Genomic DNA, 13,124 nt, shown 5'->3' with positions numbered 1-13,124 from the left:
TTTGTCAGAGCCACCTGTTAAGACTTGAAAAACTTTGGCTCTGACATTGTTTGGACCCAAAGATCCAGTCTTCAGATCTGAAATCTTCTGATCCAGAATCCTCGGATCCAATAATCATATCAACTAGTCCAATGGTGCCTTCCTCGGATCCCAGATCCTTGGATCTGAAGCCTAGCACCTCTCATGGAAGTCACACAGCGGGATATTTGATCAAACCAATTTCACCTACTCTGTGCTGTCCTTTCTTGCAAATCACAAAGAAATGCATGAGGCTACAATCCACTACTTCCTCCAGAAGTCTATCAGAAGTGGATGTGGATAGGATGAAGTGAAAATGTCTCGGAGCTCATATCCAGATGAGGGTCATACCAGCTATGTTCGCTGTTGGAACAGTGAGCCTACTAACAGCATCTCATACTGTTCTCTCTCCTTCTCTGATCTGTCCCACTGTTTTGGAGTCCCAGGATCCAAAAACACAGAGAGGTCTGGAGTCTGATCCGAAGAAGATGTCTTCTTTGACTCTGATGGCATCCCTGACTAATTCTGCTCCTATGTCATTGAACGGGAATGGGTTATGGATCTGAAGTATCAGCACTGGATCTGTGGGGCTGGCATACATTCCTGCCCCTTGGAGCCTTGACCCAGGACAGTTCAGGGCTGGTTCCATCCAAGAGGCATGGATCCAAGGGCAGTTGTGACCTGCCTGTGCTGGATGCTTCGGCTCTGGTGCATTTGGTCATGGCTTTTCTGGGTCCATTTGCCTTCAAGATCATGGAAAGGGAACCTTCTGTCTTCAGAGAATCACCTTCTCATTCCTTGGAGTCCGCCCCCTTTCCCTCATTGGGTCTGAGCTCTGAGTCGATCAGGCCTAGTCCACAGGGACAGCCAGTTCCAACTAATTTCATAGCAGTTCCTGCAGAGGAACTCCCCCTCTCTTCCAATACATCTTCTGAGCATCCCACAGTAGAGATCCATCAGAAGAGAACATGCAGAGGAGGCAAATAGATTTCCCCTTGGAGTCAGTCATGGAAGATACCAGTTTTGATGAAGAAGGGTTCTCCAGATTACCACTGGATGATATCTAGTTCAGAGACATATTAGAGATTGTCAGACAAAAAGGTGGGTGGTCTTCTGAAACTCCCACTCCAAAGGAATCTGTATTTTTGTAAGCTTTTTGTTCTGGTCCATGTATGTTTTGGGTTACCTTCCTCCAGTTGGATGAGCCTCTTGATTTAGTTTCCCACTGGATGTGAAAGGAGCTGGATACAGTTGAATCCATGCCAAAGAGACCTGATAAATTTTAGCCCTGCCAAAGATAGACACCACTGTAGCAAAGGAGTCCCAGTAGAAGCTGTGGTGGTGGCAGCAGCCACTAAGAAAGAGCTTGCAGAACAGAGCTCTTCAGTCCATCTGCCAAACGGAGTCTGGGGCACTGGACAGATTTGGAAAATGAGTCTTTGTCTTTGTGACCTTCACCCTGAGGTCTCTTAATTACTTTGCACACTTCACGAAGCTTCGGAAAGATTTGACCAAAGAGATTTAAAATATTCTCTGAGTCCATGTCTGGAGAGGATTCCAAAAGAACGTCCTATCAACTGGCCACTCTATTGTCTATTTCAAACCGCTTCAGTGAAGTTAATCTCTCACACTGCTGAAGGCACCTCACGAGTGGCTGGTTTAGATATTGCCCTAAGGAGACATGCCTGGATGCAACTGTGTAACTTTCAGAGCCCTTCAGACATCCTTTATCAATGCACCCTTTGATGGTACATCTTTATTTTGTCCATCAGTAAAAGAGACACTTATCCACACCAAACAAGAAGGAAAGCCTCTGTCTGCCATTGGAATCGAGTTTTTTACCCCTCAACAAGCCCTTTCCAGGAATCAGGGAGGTACTAGAATATATGGTTATGGAAATCTCAGGGACCTTTCCAAGATATGTAAGGAGACTACTACTTCAGAGGCAGAGGAGGAAGTTCCAATGTGAGACGTCACCCTGGAGGCAGAGGAGGCCTGCAAAACCAGGGTTTCTGGGATTCCTTTCTAGACGGACCTTTCCAGTGCTCCTGAAGTGCTGTCTTGACTGTCCAACTCTGGAGGAAGTCAGGGGATGATTATCCTTGCACCCAGATGCCTGGGCAAATATAACAGACAATTCCTGAGTGCTAAATGTAATATCTAGAGGTTATTCTATTCCAGTTTGCCAACTTCCTGTTTGCAAAAGGAAGAAACTTCCCAGCATTCCACCCAGTCAGAGAAAAGCAGCAGCATAAAAAATTTAGTCTTGGATTGGTTGGTTAGCATACAGTTCAGTTGTTTATGCTGTAATTAGCATTCCATGGTGTTTACCATGGTTGTGCAGCTCTTCACATCATGTAGTGCCACTTACCAAATACAAAACAGAGTGCTACCACGTGCACATCGTGCCACAAAGCACACAGAGTGTTAGCGGACCATGTAGGGTTTATTGAATCTGCCTGTTTATCCATTTTTGCTTTAAGACACTTTCTTCTTCTTCTTCTCCATAATTTACACATTCTGAAATACTATGTGACGCAGTCGCAAAAAAGACTTACATTCTATGCCAGTGAATGAAACCTTTGTTATTCTGATCTTGTTTTTGGTATATATTTTGTGTCTGAGAGTTTGATTTATATCAACATATTAACAGCATAACACTAAAATAATAGAAATTCAGAAATGTTTCTTACAGCTGCATAACATACGATGTTCCCTTTACAACCATGTTGCATCTGTTATTGTATCATAAAATGTCCAAATGAGGGTAGAGTTTAAAAGTACTACTTTTAAGTTAAAAATAGTATTCCTTTCTTTTCTTGGCAGTAGAATGTGTGGAGAGAAGATTCAAGAAGTCTCCTGTTCAGTTTAGCCAGCGAAAAAGGTGTAGTTTAATATCCATTTTAGAACTGGTGAAACACAAATGACAATCATCACTAGATCACTGCAGCAGTAGCCTATGTAGGTTATATCCTGCACAGGATATAGTGGCTGGCAAGCTTCCAAAGATTTAGGGAGCCTTCCATGTGCCCAGTTTATTGATGGCTCAAACAGACAAAGCAGAAAATCAGTGGTGTGGGTGCCAAACCCTTCAGTGCCTTCCTGCCACTGAGGAACGTTCATCTTGCATGCTTTCAAAATCTGACGGTCAGCTAGTGTTTCTCCATTGCTGGGCAGATACTTATCCTTCTGGGAAAAAGCTTCCATATTTATTTTATTTTATCAAAAGAGCAGTACTTTGGAAAAGAACTTTTAATTTTAATCTAAGTTAATGATTTTTTGAGACTGTGTCAAGATGTTCTTGGCAGTTAAACTTATGTGCATACCTTTACTGTTTTGACAGTAAACTTTCATTTTTATCACATTCAATTTCCTTTTAATGCATAGGAATTTTAAAAAGTGAAGCCTAGGGCAAATGTGTTCTGTGCTTGATATGGTGTAATTTTTTTTTGATAAATGCTGCTTTTTGGTACTTGCCTTTTACCAACTATTGCTTACATCGTTTACATTTCATACTTATTTTTCAGCTTACCAAAAAATAAAAAAATACTAGATAGCCTTTACCAATTCAATAGGCTGCTGTTTTGCCTTGGCTGCAGATGAGTGATCCCACAGCAGTTATTTCAGGTGGTTTAGACAACTCATCTTTTTCCTGGTATCCTCTGGTGTAGTTCATCCGCCACCATGGAGTGGAGGGTTAGGCAAATCATCTTTATTTGCTGAAGTGTTGGTAGGAAAAGAAACACTTTTGTTGGTCTTGGAGAACAGAGAAATGTTTCTCTACCCAGCTGGACCAAGTTGGCTGTTGCCCAGGGTGTTGTCTCTGACTCTGGCCGTTCTGCTTCTATGGATTTTCCTTGCAAAAAAAAGCAGAAAATTAAACGTTTATCTTCATCTGTCTATTTTACTCTACACAGGGAAGATTTACTGGGCTTAGCTTAGGGCTTAGTTCATGCTGTTATCGCCAAACATTGTAGTTCTTCTAGCAAAAGGAAAATAAATTCTGTTTCTGATTACTCCCACTGTGATGAACAGGGAATAGATTTGGAGGGAACAAATTGCTTTTGATACTCCATAACCTATATAGTCTCATCTTGATGAGGCTATTTCTTCTGACTTTCCCAATGAAAAATGCTCCATTTCAGAAAATATCTCAAGAAGAAATAAATATTTTCAGTGGAAATGAAACAACATTCCAGTTTCTTTGAAAAACTATTATGACTTATTGCTAATGGAATTTCATCAGCCTACTGCCATTTTTCCTATTTTTACCAGTTTTGGAGGATGTTTTATTACAGCCTGCAACTGCTTGATAGCCAGCCTGCAAGCCCCTAAGAAGGCAAACGGACTTTGCAAAGCTCCTCATTCTTAAAAAAAAATTTTCTAATCACAGATCTGACCCTACAGTGATTTCCCGGACAAATCCTTTTGCAGCTAAACATTTCGTAAACGATAATCCCTCTTCCTCTGGCAAGGATGGTAAAGCTTTTGATAGATTTAGGAAAAGAGTGTATTCTTCCTGTGCTCTGATTTTCAGGATTCTTAATTGTCAAAGCTCATGTTAAAGCTGTTGTTTTCTTCTTTTGAGGCTATGAAGAATATAATTGCGACCTTTCCTTCATCTGAGGGTAAATATTCTTTAAATTGTCTTATTGCTTTTGTTTCTCGGGTAACCAAACTTTCTTTAACATGTGTGCTTATGACTCAGCTAATGCCTAATGTAGAGCAGAAACAACTGGGTCAGTTATGAGATTTGCATAGTTATGCTGAAATTTTGAATTCTCCCCTTGATAGGGAGGTTATGTTTGCTACTGATTCAAGGGATAACTTAGATTTTTCAGTCTTCCTTCTCCAACTTCATTAAAGGTTTCATCCCTGATTCAGGATCCTTTTATAAAAATTAAAATAAGTCTTGGCAAATGGCAGATCAAAGGTCGGCTTCTCAAGCAATTATATCAACAAAAAAAAAAAAGAGAGAGACCAACCAACACAGCTGAACTAAAAATAAAATGTTAATAATCAGATAAAAATGGTTGGCTAATGTTTTCACACCACGAGGCACTTCTTCAGACCATAAAACACAATAAATATTCACAGTCTTAAATACAGATGACAGTTGAGCTAATGATTCAAAGGACATGACTTCAGTGCTGGTTTTAAAGAAACAGTATCATTAAGACCAAAACCTTTATCTGCTCACAATTGTAGGATCCATTTTAATTCACCACATTCTGTCTTGTTCACATAATCGCTCCCTTTTAAATTTAAAGGTATTAGTTCTAACACAGTGAATCTAAAAGAATGTGTTTGACCTAAAAATTTAAAGGCTTTAGTTCAAACACAGTGAATCTAAAAGAATGTTTGATCTAATTCATACACAAGTTTAGCTAAAGGATTTCTTAATTTCAACTTCTTTATATCATAAACATGTTCTAATATTTATTCCCTTAAAGTGTGATTAGTTTTTCCTACATAAAAACTAAAGCAGGTACAACATAGTGCTTCATAGACTAAATTAGTACTTTTACAGTCAGCATAAAACCTTAAGATGACGGTATATCCAGAATCTGGGTGCACAGACTTGGAAGTAGAGACAGTATATATTCACATGCACTGCAAAAATTACAAAGGAATGTCCCTGTTCCTATATGATTAGTTATTAAGTTTTTGCTATTGTCTATAACAGAGCTGCTATTGCAAAGATTTGTTATTCTTAAAAGAAAACCTTGGAGATGTACCTAGAGCTTTCTTAAGAACCTCCAACCCTGTAGCCCTTTAAAGAAGAAGAGAGAAGAATTTTCTGATTCAGACCCAAGAGTTGTACATTGCGACTCACATATTCCTTCCCCTTCAGGATTTGAATAAGATGCTGAAGATACATTATTTTCAGACTCTCCTAACAAAGAGAGAGTTTTCTGACTCCCAGTGAAGATACTATGAACTCTTGAATATTGCTACTTCCAAACTGGTAGCTAGCCATCCTGTTTTCTGCATATTAGAATATGCTTTTCTGGCTGTTTTCTTGTCTCTTGACTCTCTGCGTTCAGCCCCCCAACAACAAATAGATCTTATAGAGTTTCTGACAGTCATAAATACCTCTATAAAATTGCATGGCTGATCCAGCTGTCATTTCTCTTGACTCAGACAAAGGAACTTGGACTTCCTACGTATAGCCCTATTCCTAATGATAAAAATAGCAGAGATTTAGAGATATGTATGGCAAGAGGGTTTATACCTGTACCATATTATCTTTCAGTGCAATTAGCTGTCAAACTCATATGACAGAGCAGCCTGTAGAAATTTTGGACAACATGGGACAGGCTGTAGGTAACATTCCTAATGCTAATGATAAAGCTAACCTTCTGGGCATGATTCATTCAGCTGCACTGGCAGGTGAGCATGCCACTAAATGTGGTTACAGTGCTGTGGCTTCTACTTCTAGGGCAGCTGTCACTGGGTCTTTCATGAGGAGACAAGCTTGATGAAGGCGTCATCCCTTTCCAGAAGATGTAAAGCTCATTTAGGTTCGTAGGTATATACCAGGCTAACGACCACTAGGGCCCTTATAAGCCTAACCGTGCAACTCAAATGTGACCCACAAACTTACTTTATATGGGGGGGAGGCGATTTACTGACTGCCTCCATCCAGCAGAGACATAGGAGCCAGACCATGTGTAAATTTCTGATTACCCATCCATTGGTCTAATTTGCACTTAAATTGGGAAAGTGAGGAATTCTGCCTCACATGGATGAGGAGCCTGCTCCAGAAAATGGAAAAGCTCCGAGAAACATATCCAGCTCTCTAACATATCCTATTTATGTCGCAAGCAAAATTTAGGTCTTTTAAATCTTATTTACTAGATACTCCATTAGATAAAGGTTTATTATTTGGAATTTTTTTCCAGAAGTTTTCAAACAGTAAAATGAAACAGGAAAACATATGTAAAGTGTGAAAAAAACTTTTTTCCTGTCTCCAGTCCCTAAGTTTCAAAGGAATTAACTAGCCAATCCAAGACACTTATTTCATAAGCCATCTAAATCCAGACAACAAAAATCTGGAAAGCATCAGTTTAAAAAGCAATGACATTGACTCTGAAAGAACGTCCAGTGAATCACAAGGATCAAATTCAGCAAAACAATTTCTGACAATCCTTGACAAACTGCCCTCATCCCAAAACTTAGCCTACCTCAAAACATTACTGGAAAGCTGTCTCCTTGCCTTCCAATATAGAAATCTATCATAACTAACTCTTAGTTACTAGACATCGTAAACATGCATCTTCCAAAGCTTAAAATATTGAATATTGACACTTTCATAACCCATTTTATCTTGTATCTCCACTAAACTAATTTCATGTTATTTATTTTATTTAAAATGTATTTACTGGTCTTGAACATTGATCACAAGTGATCCTTTTCAGTCTTGGCTCAGGAATACAAAGGGAGTCAGAGTTATGTTTAGTGACAGATAGTAAGAGAATAATGAAAATACAAATCTGTAATATACCATTATCAGCCTACAAAAATGTAAAGGGTATATACATTTGCAACATACAGTATCTGCAGTAAATTAAGGTAAATCACATTAGAAGTGATATGTACATGTGCTAATTAAGTCTGTGTGTTAAGTGATAATGATAGAATAGCTGAACGTAGTGAAGAATGTCAGAATTAGTGAGTAGTTGAATGGAGAAGTTATGTTAAACAAAAGCTTATGTAACTGGAAGTTTGATTGGTGCAAAATAATGTACCATACAAGGGACATTAAGAAGAGCTGTACTAGTGTGTGAAAGAGAGTGAAATAGCTCAGTTAGATGATATTGTTGGATAAAAGGCAGTGGAGGGTGAGATGAGGTGGGTCTTTAGTTGTTCTCTAAATGTTGGGTGAGATGAGGTATCTTTCATTTGTGTGGGAATATTTGGCCAGAGTTTTGGAACTGTTATAGGGAAGCAGTGGTATAAAAAGTGGAGTTTAGTTTTGGAGGGTTGCACCATGGGAGCAGAGAGGTTGTGGTTTCTGAAGCTATAAGAGGAAGATTGTCTAATTAAGGAGGAGAAAGTCTGGCTGACTAGGAGTTTGAATAGCTGGGATCCTGGGAGATGGTCAATTCTTTAGTGATCAGGGAGCTAGTTTGCTTTTTTTCAGTACTCTAAAGTGGTGTTCATATTTATGGGACTGGACAATCAACATATTTCATTGCTTACTGTTTAAATGTGTGTGGAGTTTGATTTTGATGCTAAGGCTATGACGGGAGGCTGTATTCAAGTTTGGGTAGTAGAATACCTTTGCTTAGGTCTGTTTTGGATATTTTATTAAGAAAGGGGGAGATTTTATTGGCTCAGAATAGGAGGAAGGTAACCATTTTCCTTGTGAAGTCAAGGCTGAGGGAGAGGTTAAGGGATGTGGCCTAAACAAATGCTAAGTTACTTAAAATATGTGGTGTTTTCTATGGGGACGTTGCTGTGGTTATAGATATGCAATGAGTTTTGTGTTTTTCTAAGGTTTTTTTTGTTGTTAGTTGCCAAAAGTCATAGTTGTGGTTTTGTTGGCGCTGACAAGGCATTTTCAAATTCTTCTTTCCAAAGAAAGTAATCTTCTTTTCCTGTAATCCAATACTAAGTATGCCACATACTGAAAAAGTATCATATAGCAATAATTCCATTTTTTATGTCTGAACTTGTTTCTGTTTATATTTCTTTCCTATGTTTATCACGACATCTGTTACATCATAATGAAGAGAAGGGTCAGAGTACTTGGGTTAGGTCACTTATTTACACTAGAGAGCCATTGAGAAAACAATTGCTCTTAAACGTGTTTAAATGTGCCTTTTCAGTCACAGATTGCCAGCATCACACGTCAGATTGTGAGTGTAGCCTGGAGTCTGAACAAAAGCAAGGTTTTAAATCTTAATTTTCTGCTGAAAATGAACAAAAAACTCCACTCACATTTTTTTTTTCTTGTTACAAATTTGTGGTCTTTACCTTTACTCAAACTTGGATTGCCAGAAAAAACACATTTTTTTCTTAGACTCCCGATTTTCAGTCAGTATTTGATTTTGCATTTTTCTTCTCTCTATTTTCTGTAGAAGTGCACATTTTCTTCTAACATTTTATTACAGCATTTTTATATTGTATGCAGTATTTGGCTGAGACAATGCGATGAGTTGGGAAGGGAGCTCTAGTTACAGATTTAAAAACTGTGAATGCTACAAAAACCTGCTCAGCCTAACTAACACCTATTAACCATAAGGGTCAGATTTCTCATACTTGAACACTGAACTACTGTTATTATTTAAAAAGCAAATAACTCTGCTACATTTTCAAGACCATCATTAAAACATTCTTTAAAATGCCCTATCAGAGGTGGCCACTGATAAAAATCAAAGGAAGCAAAGTAATGAAAAATATGGGTTGATATTGGCAGTGAAAAGTAAGCAGTCACAGTACTGCTGTAACCCAAATTCAAGAACACAAAGTTGGGCTTATTTTGTTCTGTGCTGCATTCAGAGAAAATATTTTTCAACAAATACAGCACATTTTGCCAGCATTTAAGATGAATCACACATCATCTCACTGCATACACTGGTGAATAGCAAATTAGTTTAAATGACTGTTAAAAGTTCTTTGAAGGGAATCAAAAGTGGTCAATTAATAGCTCCTTGATTACAATGGTAGTTTTGACACCTCAAGAATAATACGGATGAGGCATCTCCAAGATGGCTGCACATAGATCAGCAGCTTGATTTCAGTTCACCCAGTATGGAAAAAAGAAACTGATGCAGAATAAGGTGAAGTCCCATGACTGGAAAAACTCCCTTATCAGCCTTAGCAAAAGGTTGAGATCCCACATCAAATCCTCTAAAGCTATCTATGAAAACAGAATTGTAGCTGATAGTAAAGGGGCCTTCTATAGTTATGTAACGAATCTCCATGGCAATACTCAGATTTGTTCTGAGCTGCTGCACAATGGTACCTCCTATACCGAGCCAACAGATATTGCCAATGTACTGGCCGACAGATAAAGTGCTAACTTTACCCCCCCCCCAAAGGACCAATCACAGTACCAGTAGATTGCCAGGCACCCAGTATTACTGCTGCACAGGTTAAAACAGCACTGTCCAAGACCAAGAATACAGCTTCAGTGGGACCTGACAATATTCCTGGCTGTGTTCTGCATGAACTACAGAGTGAACTGGCACCTTACTTGTGTGCCCTGTTCAATCACAGCCTCACCTCAGCCTTTGTCCCTACCGAATGGCGCACTGCTACAGTCATCCCTTTCCACAAAGGAGGAATGACTACAGACCCCGGGAATTATCGCCCAATTAGCCTGACGTGTCTGATATGCAAAGCTATGGAATGCATCATCATGGACCTAATAAACAAGGATATAGGGAATCTCCAGACTCTGGATCCTACACAGTTTGGTTTTGTGAAGGGTAGATCATGCCTGCTCAACTTGGTCGATTTCTTTGAGTCAGTCACCAGAGCTGTGGATGAAGGCAAGGTGGTTCATACAGCCTACCTTGATCTGGCCAAGGCCTTTGATACCATTCCCCACTCAGGAATCATAGAAAACTCATTAAGCTAGGCATCAACCTCTATATCACTAGGTGGGTTTTAAACTAGCTCACAGATAGAAACCACAGTGTAAAAGTAGCTGACTCCAAGTCAGACTGCTGACCAGTCACGAGTGGAGTCCCACAGGGTTCAGTCCTGGGTCCTCTCCTGTTTGCTATCTACTTCTCTGAAGTCCAGGCCAACACGAAGGGACTCTGGCTGACAAAGTTTGCATACAATTGCAATTTGGAAGCTATTAACTCCCCAAGTGATGCTGACATCCTACAGAATGGCCTCAATGACACCAATGACTGGTGTCAGAACCATGGCCTTAAGCTCAGTGCCAAAAAATGTGTCATCACCCCCCTTGGGAAAAACCCAGTTCCCTTGAATTACCACATTGATGGTAATGCACTAAACACAGAAGGTGTTATAAGAGATCTGGGAACACAGGTTGACAGCAACCTCTCTTTTGACCACCACATTGCCACTGTGGTCAGAAAGTCCTTCTATGTGGCACATTTTTGCATTCAGGAAGAAAGAGGTCATTGTCTCCCTCTACTCTTCCCTCATTAGGCCAGTCATTGAGTACAATGCCCCATTTGGCATGTACCTCACTAGACACCTGCAATAACTGGAGAGATCGCAAAAGTACCTCAGAAAGAGGATCCTAGGCCTTAAACACTTGTCCTGTATGGACAGACCCAAAAAACTCCAACTATTCTCTGTCTCATATTACCTACTTAGAGGTGATCTCTGTTTGACTTACAAAACCATGTCTGACCTAGCTCTGTTAGTAATGCTACATCTAAAAAAATCCCAATCCCTCCACACCACATGCTCCAGAGACCTCAACCTCATTACCACAATCAACAGAACATGCTGGAGGGACAGGTTCGTAACCCAGAGACTGCCCATGCTATGGAATAAACTTCCCATACGTGTCAAGCAGAGCACCTCACTGACCCTCTTCAAGAGAAATCTTGATGAGTGGATGGGAAATAGAGAATTTACCCCAGGGATCACTCCAGTGGCTCTACTCGACAGAGGCACTAGGAACTAAGGTCGGGTGGCAGGATGCCAGGATAATCCTATGGGCTAGGCTTGTAAAGGCTCCAGGGCCATTAGCTTAGTACACACCTATGAACCTATGAGAGATAAGGTCCAATAACTCTGCAAATTTTAGTAAATTCAGTTACTGGCTAGTAAGTACCACTACCTGGATGCCAACAAAAAAGAAGTGTGGAGTACTTAAAAGAAAATCAACTAGAAAAGGTTAAGATAAAAATAAATGACTGGGAAAAATCCTGCAACTGTTCAGCAAAAAGCAGCTCAAGCTCCATCTTTGGTCCAAGACATAGCTTCCAGTAATCAAGAGGAAAAGATAAAAATCAAATGTGCTCAGAGGTGATTAAAATAAAACACCAACTCAAATAACAAAAGGCTGGAAAAATGGAAGAAGCTTTAAACAGCTATTGAAATGAATTGAAAAAAAACTACAAAAATCAGAGGTCAAGATGAAGAAAAGGATGGCTGAGTACGAGACTGCTCAAGAAGAGATGTTTGAAAACATGGTAGAGTTAGAGGACATAGTTCACAAGGAAAACCTGAGATTTTCTGCTGTACAAGAGACACTGGAAGGAACAGATGGATTAATTTTATGAAAATGTAAATAAGCTACTGGACTGGTATTAAACAGCAGGATTTGTTAATTAGGGCACATTGTGTGTACACTCCAAACCAAGCCATGATAAAGCAGCCAAGACCTGTATTAGTAAAGATGCAGTCATATCGGAAGACAGAATTGATCATGACAGAACTGTGGAAAAAGGGCTAAGTATTAAAAATTAGAGACAGTAAAGTGTTTGTGGGAAATGATTATTTACTGTACACCAGGCAGAAGAGAAGCAAAGAGACAACTCTGAGTTTGAAGCTGCTGTACTTACCTGTCTTTAGAAGAATACTTTTCCAGGAGGTTCAAATTCATTTTTTGATGTAGAACAGGCTAAGGAGGAAATACAAACACTTGTCCAACAAAAAGTGAGCCATCTTCTGATGATAAAGCTGAAAGAGAGACTTTGCCACTGAAACCTTTCCAGTGTTCCACAGGAAGATGCTTGGAGACAGAAAAAAAGCGCAAGAATGGACTAGAAGTATTGGGAGTACTGTGGGCTTGAACTGGAGTCTGGGGTTAGGAGATGGAGATTAACAGGAAACAGACCAGCAACGATGAAATTAGTGAATACATGTGAGACTGTAAAACATCAGTCACATTTGTGAAATATGGCTTTACAAGAAAAAGTTGAAAGATTGGACTTTTGCTGAGTTTGTTAAACTTGTGAGGGACTGAAATACATATGGCCCATTTCTTGTAATAAATGTTTGGAAGGACACTGAAGGGAAAGAGGAAAATAAAGAAAAGTAACTAAGTAAAACGATTTTTGTTCTTGATAGTGTTTGTATGCGATAATTCATGATGTAAATTGCATGTTATACAGTAAAGCACTTTGAGTTATTGTATGTGATAAAGATACTAAAGTAAATAA

General features: G+C 39.4%; 1 protein-coding gene across 1 annotated transcript in view; it reads left to right on the top strand.

The window, feature by feature from the left end:
* The window catches only part of GIPC2 (GIPC PDZ domain containing family member 2), a 1,066,976-nt gene that overhangs the window by 968,261 nt on the left and 85,591 nt on the right, over positions 1 to 13,124 (top strand). The gene's annotated exons all lie outside the window — the stretch shown is intronic.

Source organism: Protopterus annectens, chromosome 10.part0 (assembly GCF_019279795.1).
Source record: "Protopterus annectens isolate FY-2018-M chromosome 10.part0, PAN1.0, whole genome shotgun sequence".
Lineage (NCBI taxonomy): Eukaryota > Metazoa > Chordata > Ceratodontiformes > Protopteridae > Protopterus > Protopterus annectens.
Note: the sequence above shows the minus strand (reverse complement) of the source record. Positions and strands in the feature narration are given on the sequence as shown.